Below are 14,437 nucleotides of genomic sequence, written 5' to 3'. Positions count from 1 at the left end.
AAATGTAATGAATGTCTCATAATGATGGAGGAGATTGTTGTTATGGGGGGAGGAGTGGTGTGAGGGGGATGGGGGGTATATGGAGACCTCATAATTTTTTAATGTAATATTAAAAAAAAAAGACAAAAAAACTATTGGTTCTTCATGAAATAATCAATAATTACATTTTATGTAAAAGAATAAGAACTGACTAACCCAATAATTGTATACTACTATAATACCACACAAATAACTGAAGAGATTTTGTTTTCATTTCAAGATGCAAAAAAAAAAAAAAAAAAAAAATTCAAAATCTATCTAAAGATTACTTTAAAATGGAAAGGAATTTTTTACTATCTTAAAATAAAAGCATATGTGAAAAATCACTAAAAAGAACCTGGTTGGTTTAGTTGGTGAGCAGGGCCTGGATGGTAGATTCAGTCAGTGTAGGGAGAGCCGAGCTGAATTCAGTGCTGAAAATATAAATGAATGGAGATGACCAATAATTGGCTTTAGCCAGTTGTTACTATGTGCAAAGTTGGGCCTAAAGAATTTCAAAAGGAGCCAGAAGTTTTTCAGGAGGTACCTATGATTGAGCCCGGGACTTTGCACATGGAAGGCAGGTGCTCAATCACTGAGCTGCATCTGTTCCCTGCCAGAAATATTTTTTATATAAAATGTCAAGATATTGTTTCTTTCCCACTGTTACAGACTTATACATCATGGAAGGGGTTTCTTAAATGCGTGTTCAGTGGTGAATGGTGAGAGCCATATCTAAGTGCGAAAGGAGTACTATAACTTCACTACCATTTCCAAAAATACAAAATGTTCTCTTACAGCTAAAACAATAACAAAACCCCAAAACCCAAAACTTACTATTTTTCCCGTTTTTCCCATTGAGAAAGAACATAAATGTCAAAAACTAGAAACATTTGATTTTTATACTGTCTATAATAAGATTATTAAGTTCAATAATCTCCTGTTGGTTCAAATTATAGTCTCTCGTACTTGCAGCAGGCAAAATAATTATTTACAATCCATGCACCTCACCCCAAGAGGATGAATCCAGGTAACTGGAGTGCCCAGAGTGTCTGTTGACAAGCAATGGGTCTGCAGACATAAAACTGAGGCACAAACTGCTCCGCATGAGATCTGCTGGAGGAGGGGAAGGCTGGGGATGGGAGCTGAGAGCAAGAGATGGGGAATTGAAAATACTCTAGAGACGCTGAAGCTAAAGTGGCTGTTTGAAGGAAAGGCAAGATTGTAAGGGGGATATCAACTAGGGACCTGGATTAGGGATTTGGGGGGAATTTTATGTTGGATGTGAAACCTAACCACCCAGTTCCAACCAAACTCTCTCTCTCTTATGAAACCATCAGCAAACTTCCTATTTACTAATGCAGTTTATTTTCTTTGGGGAAATGAAGAGAAGTTATGAGAATATACGCTTAATACCAGGGCCCAGCCACTTTCTGGGTTACATAGCTACTCTTTCTGGTATGTAAGGACTATACCACAAACACCAAAAGTGCTAATAAATGATAAAAAACTAATTTAAGTTTCAGAAAGATATTCCATAGACTACCTTGTAATTTGTTTAGTCTGTATTATTTTCTACTGGTAGGAATATGAAAGAAGCATAAAACTATATAACAACTAAAAGCCAGTTTAATGAATTACAATTGGTTCAATTCTCATAGCTGCCTTCTAGATAGTCTTTGTAGGACAGATACACTGAATTATTGCTGGATAACTAGGCTTTCGTATCTCATGCTAAGGGGTGCTTGGTTATTGCTGCATATTTTCATTCTGTGATAAATTTCTTTTGAAAATCATGAGAATAACTTCAGAAATGAAAAATCTATTACATAAAAGCAATTCATAAGTGAATGGATTAAAAATCTGAAAGAATCCTCTTACTAATAAAGTGGTATTAATTAGAGATGCAGAGAAAAAGAAATTCTTAGATAATTGATTATAATTCTAGATGAGATTGTACTTATCAAACAAAAATACCTTTAAATGAATATTTCCTTAGGTTGAAATATGACTGACTCTTTAAAAATGTTTTTCTATGTCTGTCTTTCTATAGTTAATAACTAGGAAAGTTATCATTTCACTTATCTAACTGAAATATTTGCTCTTTAAAAAATCACATTTAGTAATATGATTAAAATATGAAAGACTGAACCACTTATATAGTAAAGGCTGTTAGAAATACAATTTATCCTTGAAAGTTTAGGGTAATGTAAGAACACACTAGACTTATAATTAGTTGGAAGATTTAGGATAGTACTTCAGAACTGAGGTAGGGAAAGGGAGGAAGAGGGAATTAATGCGGCAATGGAGGAGGACCAATGGAAAAATTCCTACCGGAAGATACCTAGCCTCACCGGAACATCATCAGCCCAAAGCCTGGTGCATCTGCCCAAGGCCCAGTGCTGGAAGGTACCAGATAACAAAAGGCCCTCCCTCCACCTGACCACCACAGGATTCACCAACCCTCTGCCCCCTGCCCTGGACAGTTCCCACACACGGCTCTGCAGGAATATGGAGCCAGTAAGAAGTTGTGGTTTTCAATCCCTCTTTTGTATAAGGCAGTCCAATGAGAACATTGGATCTTACAAGCCCTTATTTACATGGAGGGGGAAGAAGGGGGGGAGCCCAGCCTTAATAAAGCAGCACCCCTGGCCCCAGCAGGGGCTACTCATGCCTGGTCTCCTGCCGTGAGTGTGTATTTTCGCCTTACATTAAATTCTCTTGCTACTGTATGACTACTCCTTGAATTTTTTCTCACGACTGTGTTAAGAACCCTCCTACCCTAGGTTGAGGTCTTTCTCCAGGACCTCCCAGGGCCTCACCAACATCAGAACTGCCATCTACTAGCTAGGTGACTTGAGTTTCATTTTCTTTATCTGTAAAATGAAAAGAATATCCATTTTCAAGTTTACAGTGCTTGGAAGCATCAAAAAAGAAATACATGTGAAAGTCTTACTAAACTGAAAAAAATATATATGCGTAGTATAAAATGTGTGTGTTGTCCTTTCTCGAATTCAGCCCAACACCAGGCCTATTTGGAATAGTTAGGGGGATGGGCTCTGAAGCCAGACGCCCTGGGGCTTAGCCAGTGTGACTCTAAGGAATTCCTTATATTCTCTGAATTTCACTTCTTTCTCATTTGTAAAACTGGAGAATAATAAAACTATCTCCTAAGGTTGTGTGTGAATTGACTATGACAATACCTGTAAAGCAACTGGCATTATGGCTGCCAGAAAGTATTTCTGGATAAATTTTTCTTCTTCTCCTTCTCCTTTTCCCCACTCCCCCTCCCCACTTCCTTCTAATTCTTATTCCTATTCCTATTAGGGGTAGGAGAAACCCAACTAGAAGTATTTTAGGGCTACTTACTAGTATTCAAATTATATAGAAGGAAGTCATTCTAGGCCCATGGACCTGGATTGAGGCCAATAGTGAGTATATCTAATAGCCGACAGCTTGTCCACAGTCGAGCCCTAGAAAAACTAGATGCCACAATGTATATTGCTAGTATAACTCCACAGATTTTATGCTCCACAATCCTTTAGTTTGTTCCAATTTAACTCCAGATGGGTCGTCTGCAGAATGCCTTAGAGATATGTAGCACACGTTTGGGGCAAGGATCAGAAACCCAGTTAATATAAAATGCAGTTCCCATACTAGAATTTTATGAATAACAGTCAACTACACTACAGTTAACAACCCAGACTGTGTTTTTCATGATTTTTTGTATTGAGATGTTCCCGGATGGGAATCCTAAGTACTCAGGACTCTACCACCACTTAATTTAAGTGTAAACATACTTTACCTTCTTCCTTGGCACACTTGGCTAAGATTACATTCTTTCCTGATGACTATAATATTAAATTTGAAAGGTTTGAGGGGATGTTTTTCTGCCAGAAAGGAAAAGTTAGATCTCTCTATTTTTTTCTGGTTAGCGTCTACATATGTACTTTCACGCTTTCTATTAAATTTATGAGTAGCTGGGTGGATCCTGCTCAAGTTTTAAAAATTTATATTTGAAGTGACACCAGTAAAATAAAGTTTAACCCTAGAAGAAATAAATTTTGGAAAAAGTCTAAAATGGAAATATCTTCTCAAATTTATTATGTGGGATTCATGACAAATTTTACTTTCCTTTATTCTTTGTCTAGTTTGTGCATAGTCAGTTCAGAGATTGTAAAGTTTAGGGCTGTCCATACCATATATTCTCTTTTAAAATTTAATTTTTGCATAGGTGATATATTCACATGGCTTAAAACTACATGTAAAGGTATATTTTAAAAAGACTTCATCAAACTCTTCTTTCCTTATGTCAGTTCCCACCACCCATCTTCACAGGTAATTTTGATTATTAGTTTTTTTCTATAGTCTTCCAGTTTCTGTGATTATATAGCAAACAAAAAATTTGCAAAGTCTTATTTTTATCTCTTTTATAAACAAAGGCACACAATTTTGCACCTTGCTTTAGTCATATAACAATATATCTCCTACATTTTCCCATTAAATACATAGAAATCTTCCTCATTCTTTCATGTTTAAAGCTGCGTAATGTTCCATGTTAGGTACAAATCAATCTCTACTGATACACTTTATATTTTAGAATAGTTTTCAATTTATAGAAAAGTGGCAAGAATATTAAAGAGGTCCCATATCCTTCTCCCCCAGTTTCTCCTCTTGTTAACATTATTGTGGTGCATTTGTGATAACTACTGAACCAATATTCAGACATTATTATTTTCTAAAGTCCCTATGTTATTCGAATTTCTTTAGTTTTATCTATTATCCTACTTCTGTTCTGGGATCCCTTCCAGGATACTACTCCACATTTAGTCATTACTTCTCCTGGGGCTCCTTTAGACAGTTTTTCAGACTTCCTTGTTTTTCATGACCTTAACAATTTTGAGGAGTATTGGTCAGACATTTTGTTCCTCAATTTAGGTTTGTCTGATATTTTTCCCATGGTTAGCTGAGTTTATGACTTTCAGGGAGGAAGACCCCAGTGTCATTCTCATCAGCATTATATCAAGAGTATATGCTAATAACATGGCTCATCAGTAATGATGTTGACCTTGATCACCATTCTGCGGTAGTCTTTGTCAGGTTTCTCCACTGTAAATTTGCTGTTTTCCCCCTTCTCATGCTGTTCTGTTTGGAAGGAAGTCACTATTCACACTGAAACCAAGGGAGTTATAAGTCACCTCCTTGAGGGTGCAGTATTGACATAAATTATTTAGAATTCTGTATGGAAGATGTGTCTTCATTCCTATTTAATTACTTATTCAATAATTAATTCATAGTGGTATGGACTTATGGATCTTTATTCTATATTTTGAGTTACAATCCAATACTAGGTTATTTTATTGTTTGCATTGTTCCAACTTTAGACATTGAGAGCCTTTTTAGTTGACTGTGTATACCTTAGACATACTCCCATCATTTTGTTTTTTGAATGCTTATTTTCTGATACTACAAGATGCTCTAGACTCATCTTTTTTATTCCCTGCTCCAGCCCTAAAACTGAGATATTTCTCTAAGGAGCCCTAATTCCTTTTATTGCAGAATCAAATTATAAACCAAGATAGGGTGCTGGATATACTTATTCCTATTAGGGTGCCATTGCTTCTAGGTCCTCTCAGCACAGAGAGTTAAGAAATACGTTTGTATACTAACCTATCTATATATACATAATAATTATTTCTATATATATCTATCTGTATGTATATTAGTCTAAACATTATTTTATACTGATGTCTCTAACTGATGTTTCTAATCTTTTTTGTTTACAAACATTTCTGTAACTAATAAATTTGCACATGTCAAGTTTCATGTATGCAAGATAAATTCACACAAGTGGAATTACTGTGTCAAAGAGACAATACATTTGTAAATTTGATAGGTATCTGCTAATCTATACTACACAGGGGGCTTTTAATTTACACTTCCAAATGCAATATATGAGTACCTGCTTTGTTACAACTTTGACAACGGAAGATGCTTGTCAATTGTCAAATTGACATGCACGTCAATCTGCTATGTGACAAATAACATTTCAGTGTAGTCTTATTAGCATTTCTCTTATTGTTAAGGGTTAGCTTTTTATTTGTTTAAGAGCTCTTTTGTTATATTTTAAAAAAGAGCCTTTTGTATTTCTTTGATCATATCCTTAGTGTACCTTCCTATTTCATTATTGGTCATCTTCTTGATTTCTGCATGCTCTTTTTATATTAGAGAGCTTGTCTGAGATGCAATAACTTCTCCCAGTTTTATCTTAGTCTTTTGATTTTTCTTTTGGCATTTTTTCTTTGAAGAAATTATACACACACACACACATACACAAACACACACACACAGATACAATTTATCAACCTTTTTCTTTATGACTTTAGAATTTTGAGACGTAATTATAAAGACCTTCTCCATCCAAGTTTGCAAAGAAATTAATCCATGTTTTCCTCTAGTATTTTCATACCTTCACTTATTTCACATTTAAATGTTTTAACTGTTTGGAATGTATTCTTGTTTAGGCACAGTGAAAGGTTTAGATACACTTTTATTTTTCAGATGGATATCCACTTGTCCCAACATTATTTATTGCATAGTACATCTTTTCATCACAGATTTGAGGTGTCATCTTTATCATAGACTGAATTCCAATGATTATTTCTAGACTTTTTGTTCTGTTCCTTTGGTCTGTCTAGACACCATTGTGTTCAATATTCACTACTGTGTTAAATATTTGAGATTAAATATTATGAGTACTACTGCTAAAATATAGTATAGCTTATTATACTTTTCACAAAACATTTTCTGGCTATTTGTATTGTTTACTTTTCCATATTTTAGAATCAGCTTATTAGTAATCCACACCTAGGCATTTCATATATGTACAGTTAGTATTTTATTGGTATATTATATTACACACTAACTTAGGGAGATTTAGCTTCTTTATGAAATTGAGTCTTTCTAAGAATTTTGTGTGTTTTTCACAATTGTTGAAAACTTCCTTTGTGTCCTTTAGTAGTGCTTTGAAGTTTTCTTCAGAGAAAACTTGCACATTTCATTTTGAAGTTTATTTCTTTTTCATTGTCAGTACATATATAGCTTTTCTTTCATTAAACTTTCTTTGTTTTAATGCATAATTTTTTCCAAAATGTATCATGCAGCAAAATGAACTTTTCCTTTCAATGTACAGTTCCATTAATTCTAACACACATATAGATTCATATAATCACCAGAACACTCAGGAAACAAAACAGTTCCATCAACCCAGAAAACTTCCCCATTTTTACAGTTATGTCCCCTCCCCACCCCACCTCTGGGCAACCACTGATTTGTTTTCCATCACAATAGTTGTTGCATCTTTTGAGAATGTCATATAAATGTATTCGCATAGTATGGAACCTTTTTGAGACTGGCTTCTTTAGCTCAACATAATGCTACTCAGATTCATTCAAATCGTTGAGTGTATCCATGGTTTAATTCATTGTTATTACAGGACACATCATAGTTTGTTTATCCATTCACCTGATGAGGAACATTTGGATTGTTTTCAGTTTGGAGCAATTTTGAGTAGAGCTGTTATAAAACTTCATATAAAGGTTTTTGTGTGAACATATGTTTCTCTTTCTCTAGGGTAAATATCCAGTTATATGACTGCTGGGTCATATAACTTTATAAGAAACTGATAAATTATTTTCCAGAGTAGCTATACTATTTTGCATTAGTACAAGCAATGTATGTATTTGAATTCTGGTTGCTCTTTTTCTGTTTCAGCATTTGGTATTATCAGTTTTGGTTTTTTTTTAGACATTCAAATAAGTGTGTGGTGTTGTAGTCATTTTGATTTGCATTTACCTAATGGCTAATGTGGTTGAACAGCTTTTTATGTACTATTTGTTATTCTTATGTCCTTTTGGTAAATGTCTGTTCAAATTCTTTGCACATTTTTAAAAAATAAGCTTTTATTTTAGAAAAGTTTTAGATTTACAGAAAAGTTGCAAAAACAGTACAGAGTCCTTATATCCCAAACATAGTTTACCCTATTGTTATCATCTTACATTGTTATAGAAAATTTATCACCAGTAATAAATCAATATTGATATATCATAATGAAATAAAGTCTGCAATTCAACTTTCCTTACTTTTTACCTAATAGCCTTCTTCTGATCCAGGATCCCATCCAGTATATCACATTACATCTACTCTTCACATCTCCTCAGGCTTTCTTAGACTTTCACTGTTTCTTGGACATCCTTGTTTTTTATGACATGGAAGCTATTTTGTGGAATGACCCTCAACTTGGGTGTGTCTGATGTTTTTCTCATGGTTAGTCAGAGGTTATGGGTTTGGGGACCTTTGTCCATTTTTAACTGGATTGATTCTATTTTTACTGTTCAGTTTTGAAGTTCTTTAATTATTATGGATAGAAGTCCTTTATCATATATGTGATTTGCAAATATTTTCTCCCTTTCTGTAGCTTGTCTTTTCATTCTTGACACAGAGCAAAAGTTTTAAAAATTTTATTTAGTTCCAATTTATCAACTTTTTCTTTTATGGATCATGATTTTGCTATCGTGTCTAAGAACTTCTTGTGTAATTTCAGGTCACAGAGATTTCCTCCTGAAAGTTTTAAACTTTTGCATTTATATCTATAATAGAATTTGAGTTCGTTTTTGCTTAAGATGTGACCTTTAGGTTGAATTGGAGCTATTTTTTTTCCCAATATGGATGACCAATTTTTACAACAAAATTTGCTGAAAATTTTACCCTGTTCCACTGAATTGCTTTTGTATATTTGTCAAAATCTAATGGCCATGTTTACGTGAGCTTATTTCTGGACTATACATTCTGTTCCCTTGATCAATGCACCTATTCACTTCACCAATACCATACTGTCTTTACTACTATAGAGTTATAGTAAGTCTCAAAATTGGAGATTTGATTTCTCCCACTTTATTCAGATTTTCAAAATTATTTTAGCTATTCTAAGCCCTTTCCATATAATCTTAAAATTGACTTGTCTATACCTATAAAAATACAGAGTTGGGATTTTGATTGGTATTGCCATAAATCCATAGATCAATTTGAGAAAACTTGATGTCTTTACCATGTTGAGACTTCCAATCCATGAATATAGTATGTCTCTCCATTTATTTAGATCTTCTTTCACTTTTTTAACCAGCATATTGTAGTTTTCAGCATAGATGCTGTATATATTTTGTTAGATTGATATTTAGGTACATTTTTAAGAGTCATGATTAATGGTATTCTTTGAAATTTTGGTTTCCAATGTATATTGTTAGTATATTGAAATGTAATTGACTTTTGTGTGTTGGCCTTATTCCTGAAATCTTGCTAAATTCACCTATTAGTCCTAGGATTTTATTTTTTTATTCTGTAAAATTTTCTATGTAGACAATCATGTTGCCTGAAAATAAGGGATACATGTCCAATCAGCATGCCTTTTATTTCTTGATCTTACCTTATTGCACTGGCTAAGACTTCCAATACCATGTTGAATAGGAATGATGAGAGTAGATATTCTTTCCTTGACTCCAATCTTAGGGGAAAAGTATTTGACCTTCCACCAATATATATGGTGGTAGTTGTAGGCTTTTTGAAGGCCTTTATTAGAGTAAGGAAGATTCTTTCTTTTCCTAGGTTTCTGAGAGTTTTTTTTTTTAATGAGTATATTTTGTCACTTGCTTTCTCTGCATCTGTTAATATGATGATGTGGTTTTTCTTTTTTAGATGGTTATTACGGTAGATTACATTAATGGATTTTCAAGTATTGAACCAGCCTTGCATTTCTGGGATAAACTCCAGTTAGTCATGTACATTATTCAATTTATATATTGCTTAATTCAATTAAATAATATTTTGGTGAGAATTTTTGTGTCTATGGGATATTTGTCTGTAGTTTCTTTTTTATTTTTCTTTCTTTTTTTTACTTTTCTTGTTAGGTTTTGGTATCAATATAATTATAGCCTTATAAAATGACCTAGGAAGTATATGTAGTGTTCTCTTCTCTACTATTTCTGGAAGAGAGTATGTGGTATTGGTGTTATTTCCTCACTAAACCCTTGGTAGACTTTTCAAAAAGGATCTGGGCCTGGAGGTTTTTGTTTTGTTTTGTTTTGTTTTTTCCCCAAAAGTTTTAAGCTACAATTTCAATGTCTTTAATAGTTGTAGGGTTTTCAGTTTACCTATTTCATCTTGGAGGTGTTTTGATAGTTTGTGGTTTTTAAGGAATTGGTCCATTTCCTCTAAATTTTATCACTTATGTGCATAAGTAATATTTCTTAATATCATTAATGTCTGCAGTTTCTGTAGTGATAACCTATTTTTAATTCCTGACAATAATTTCTGTCTTCTTGCTTTGTTTCTTCATCAATTTTGCTTCATGTTTATCAATTTTATTGTCCTTTTGAAGATCCAGTTTTGGTTTTGTTGATTTTCTCTCTTGATATCCTGTTTTGGATTTCATTGATTTCTGCTCTTACTTTATTTTTCCTTTCCATCTGATAGTTTGCTGGCAATTCTTGGTGTTCCTTGGCTTGTAGATGCATCACTCCAATCTCTGCCTCTGTCTTCACATGGCCCTCTTTCCTTCTGTGTCTGTCATATTCTCCATGTATTTTTCTGTCTTCACCTGATATTCTCCTCTTAGTGTCTGTGTGTCTCTGACACTCCTCCTCTTCTTATAAGGCCACTAGTCATATTGGATTAAGAGCCCACCCTAATGACTTCATCTTAATTTAACTCACTACATCTGCAATCACTCTATTTCCAAATAAAGCTACATTTTGAGATACAGAGGTTTAAAACTTCAACATATCTTTTTTTTGGGGGACACAATTGAACACATAATAAAAGGTATAGACTTAGATGATTGACTTGGGACTATTTTCTTTTCTAATATGAGAATTTAATGCTATGTTTCTAATTCCTAGCACTAATTTGGCTGCATCTCACAAATTTTCATTTGATAGATTTTCACTTTAATTTCAATAAAAATATTTTCTAGTTTCCCTTGAAGCCTCCAATTTGACCTATGATTATATAGAAGTATGTTGTGCAATTTCCAAGTGTTTGGAGATTTTCCCAACATATATCTGTTATCAATTTCCAGTTTAATTTCATTATGGTCAAATAACATACTTTGTATGATTTCAATTCTTGTATATTTTCTAGGTTAGTTTTCTCATCCACAATACAATCTATCTTGTTGAAATGTTCCATATGCACTGAAAAGAGTAAATCTTGTGCTGTTTTGGGGTGGACTGTTCTATACAGTTTAATTAGATCCAGTTGGTTGATGGTGTTTTCCTTTGGGTTTAATCCGTCTGTGGTTCTGTCAGCTTCCTGAACTGGAAGGTTGACATCCCACCAAACTTGGGATGTTTTAAACCATTATTTCTTCCAGTGTTTTTTTCAGCACTGCACTCTTTCTCCTGTCCTCCTGGGACTCTGATTACATGTATGCTAGAACTTATTTATCCCATAGATCACCAAGGCTTTGTTCATTTTCCCACCATCTTTTTTCTCTATTGGTCAGACTGTATAATTTCCACAATCTATTTTAAAGTTCACTGTGTTTTCTTCCATCCTCTCCATTCTGCTGTTGAGTCAATCCATTGAGTTTTATTTAACATTACTTTGTACACTTAATAATTGAAAATATAAACAATTAAAAACTAAAAAGAAAACACAATAGAATAAAAACATACTTTTCTCAATTAAATGTACTGGATACCTATAACTTTTTTTTTTAAATCATATAATATGCTCCACAATATATTTGGTTCATAGTAGTGAAATCATACAGTATTTGGTATTTCTGTCTGGCTTGCTTTGCTCAACATAATGTCCTCCAGGTTCATCCATGTTGTCATATGCTTTACGACTTCATTTCTTCTTACAGCTACATAATATTCCATTGTGTGAATAGATCACAGTTTGTTTATCCATCCTTCAGTTGATGGACACCTGGGTTGTTTCCAACTTTTGGAAATCGTTAATTATGTCTCTATGAACATCAGTGTGCAGATATCTTTTCGTGTCACTGCTTTCAGTTCTTCTGGGTATATACCCAGTAGTGGTACTGCAGGATCACATGGCAAATCTATATTCAACTTCTTTAGGTACTGCCAAACAGTCCTCCACAGTGGCTGTACCATTCTGGATTCCCACCAATAGTGAATAAGTGCTCCTATCCCTCCACATCTTCTCCAACACTTACAGTTCTCTGTCTTTTTAATAGTGGCCACTGTGATAGGTGTGAAATGATATCTCATTGTAGTTTTGATTTGCATTTCCCTAATCATTAGTGATGATGAGCATTTCTTCATGTGGTTTTTTTTTTTTTTTGCCATTTATATTTCTTCTTTGGACAAATGTCTATTCAAGTCTTTTGCCCATTTTTAAATTGGTTGTTTATCTTTTTATTGCTGAGTTGTAACATCTCTTTATATATGCTGGATATTAAGCCCTTATCAGATATGCGATTTCCAAACATTTTCTCCCATTGAGTTGGCTGCCTTTTCACCCTTTTGACAAAGTCCTGTGAGGTGCAAAAGTGTTTAATTTTGAGGAGGTCCTATTTATCTATTTTTTCTTTTTTTTCTCTTTTTTTAAAGATTTTTAAATTTATTTCTCCCCTCCCCCCGCCCCAGTTGTCTGTTCTCTGTGTTTATTTGCTACATCATTTTCTTTGTCTGCTTCTGTTGTTGTCAGCAGCACGGAATCTGTGTTCCTTTTTGTTGCGTCATCTTGTTGTGTCAGCTCTCTATGTGTGTGGCGCCATTCCTGGGCAGGCTGCACTTTCTTTCATGCTGGGTGACTCTCCTTACGGGGCGCACTCCTTGCACATGGGGCTCCCCTACGCAGGGGACTCCCCTGCGTGGCATGGCACTCCTTGCACGCATCAGCACTGCACATGGGCCAGCTGCACACGGGTCAAGGAGGCCTGGAGTTTGAACCGCGGACCTCCCATGTAGTAGACGGATGCCCTAACCCCTGGGCTGTGTCTGCTTCCCTATTTTTTCTTTTGTTGCACATGCTTTGGGTATAAGGGCCAAGAAACCACCACTTATTACAAAGTCTTGAAGATGTTTCCCTACATTTTCTTCCAGTAGTTTTACGATCCTGGCATTTATATTTAAGTCTTTAATCCATTTTGAGTTAATTCTTGTATAGGGAGTGAGATAGACATCCTCTTTCATTTTTTGGTTATAGATATCCAGTTATCCCAGCACCATTTGTTGAAGAGACTGTTTTGTCTTGCTAACATTAACTTGGTAGGTTTGTCAAAAAACAGGTGACTATATAGGTGAGGGTTTATTTCTGGGTTCTCAGTCCTGTTCCATGGATTGATGTGTCTATCTTTATGCCAGTACCATGCTGTTTGTTTTTTTAATCCCCCCACCCTGTGGCTTTTTTGTGTGCTGTCTGTTCTGTGTCCATTCACTGTGTGTTCTTCTGTGTCTGTATTTATTTTTATTTCTCCTCCCTCCTTATGACTTGCTTGCTGTCTGCTCTCTGTGTCCATTCGCTGCACTCTCTTTTGTGTTTTTCCTCGTCTCCCTTTTTTTGTTGTTGCATCACCTTGCTGAGTCAGCTCTCCGTGGCGTCTGTGGGCCAGGTGGCTCTCTGTAGCATGCGGGTGAGCCTGCACACTATCAAAAGGCCAGGGATGTGAACCCAGGGCCTCCCATATACTGTAGACGGTAGCCCAACTGATTGAGCCACAGCTGCTTCCCAGTACTATGCTGTTTTGACCACTGTAGCTTTGTAATATTTTTCAAGGTCAGGCAGTGAAATTCCTCCCAAGTAGCTCTTCTGTTTTAGAATGCTTTTGGCTATTCAGGTGCACTTTCCCTTCCAAATGAATTTGGTAATTGCCTTTTCTAATTCTGTAAAGTAAGTTGTTGGGATTTTGATTGGTATTGGATTGAATCTATAAATCAGTTTGGGTAAGATTGACACCTTCATGATATTTATTCTTCCAATCTATGAACACTGAATGTCTATTTGTTTAGGTCTTTTAAAATTTCTTTTAGCATTTTGTAGTTTTCTGCATTAGGTCCTGTATTTCTTTAGTTAAATTAATTCCTAGGCATTTGAGTCTTTTTTTTTTTTGCTATTGAAAATGGAATTTCTGCCTGATTTCTTGCTCATATTGTTCAGTACTAGTGTACAAAAACATTACTGATTTTTTCATGTTGATCTTGTATCCTGCCACTTTGTTGAACTCATTTATTAGCTCAAGTAGCTTTGTTTTGGATACTTCAGGATTTTCTAAGTACTGTATCATGGCAACTGCAAACAGTGAAAGTTTTACTTCCTCATTTCCTATTTGGATGCCTTTAATTTTTTTTCTTGTCTAATTACCCTAGCTAGAAATTCTAGTAAAATATTG

At 34.7% G+C, this 14,437-nt stretch overlaps 1 protein-coding gene across 1 annotated transcript in view; it reads right to left on the bottom strand.

Moving 5' to 3' along the window:
• Positions 1 to 14,437, bottom strand: part of CABCOCO1 (ciliary associated calcium binding coiled-coil 1) — a 137,880-nt gene that overhangs the window by 97,295 nt on the left and 26,148 nt on the right. The gene's annotated exons all lie outside the window — the stretch shown is intronic.

Source organism: Dasypus novemcinctus, chromosome 6 (genome assembly GCF_030445035.2).
Source record: "Dasypus novemcinctus isolate mDasNov1 chromosome 6, mDasNov1.1.hap2, whole genome shotgun sequence".
In the NCBI taxonomy this organism is placed as follows: domain Eukaryota; kingdom Metazoa; phylum Chordata; class Mammalia; order Cingulata; family Dasypodidae; genus Dasypus; species Dasypus novemcinctus.
The sequence above is the reverse complement of the archived record's forward strand: the minus strand, read 5'-3'. Positions and strand labels throughout refer to the sequence as shown.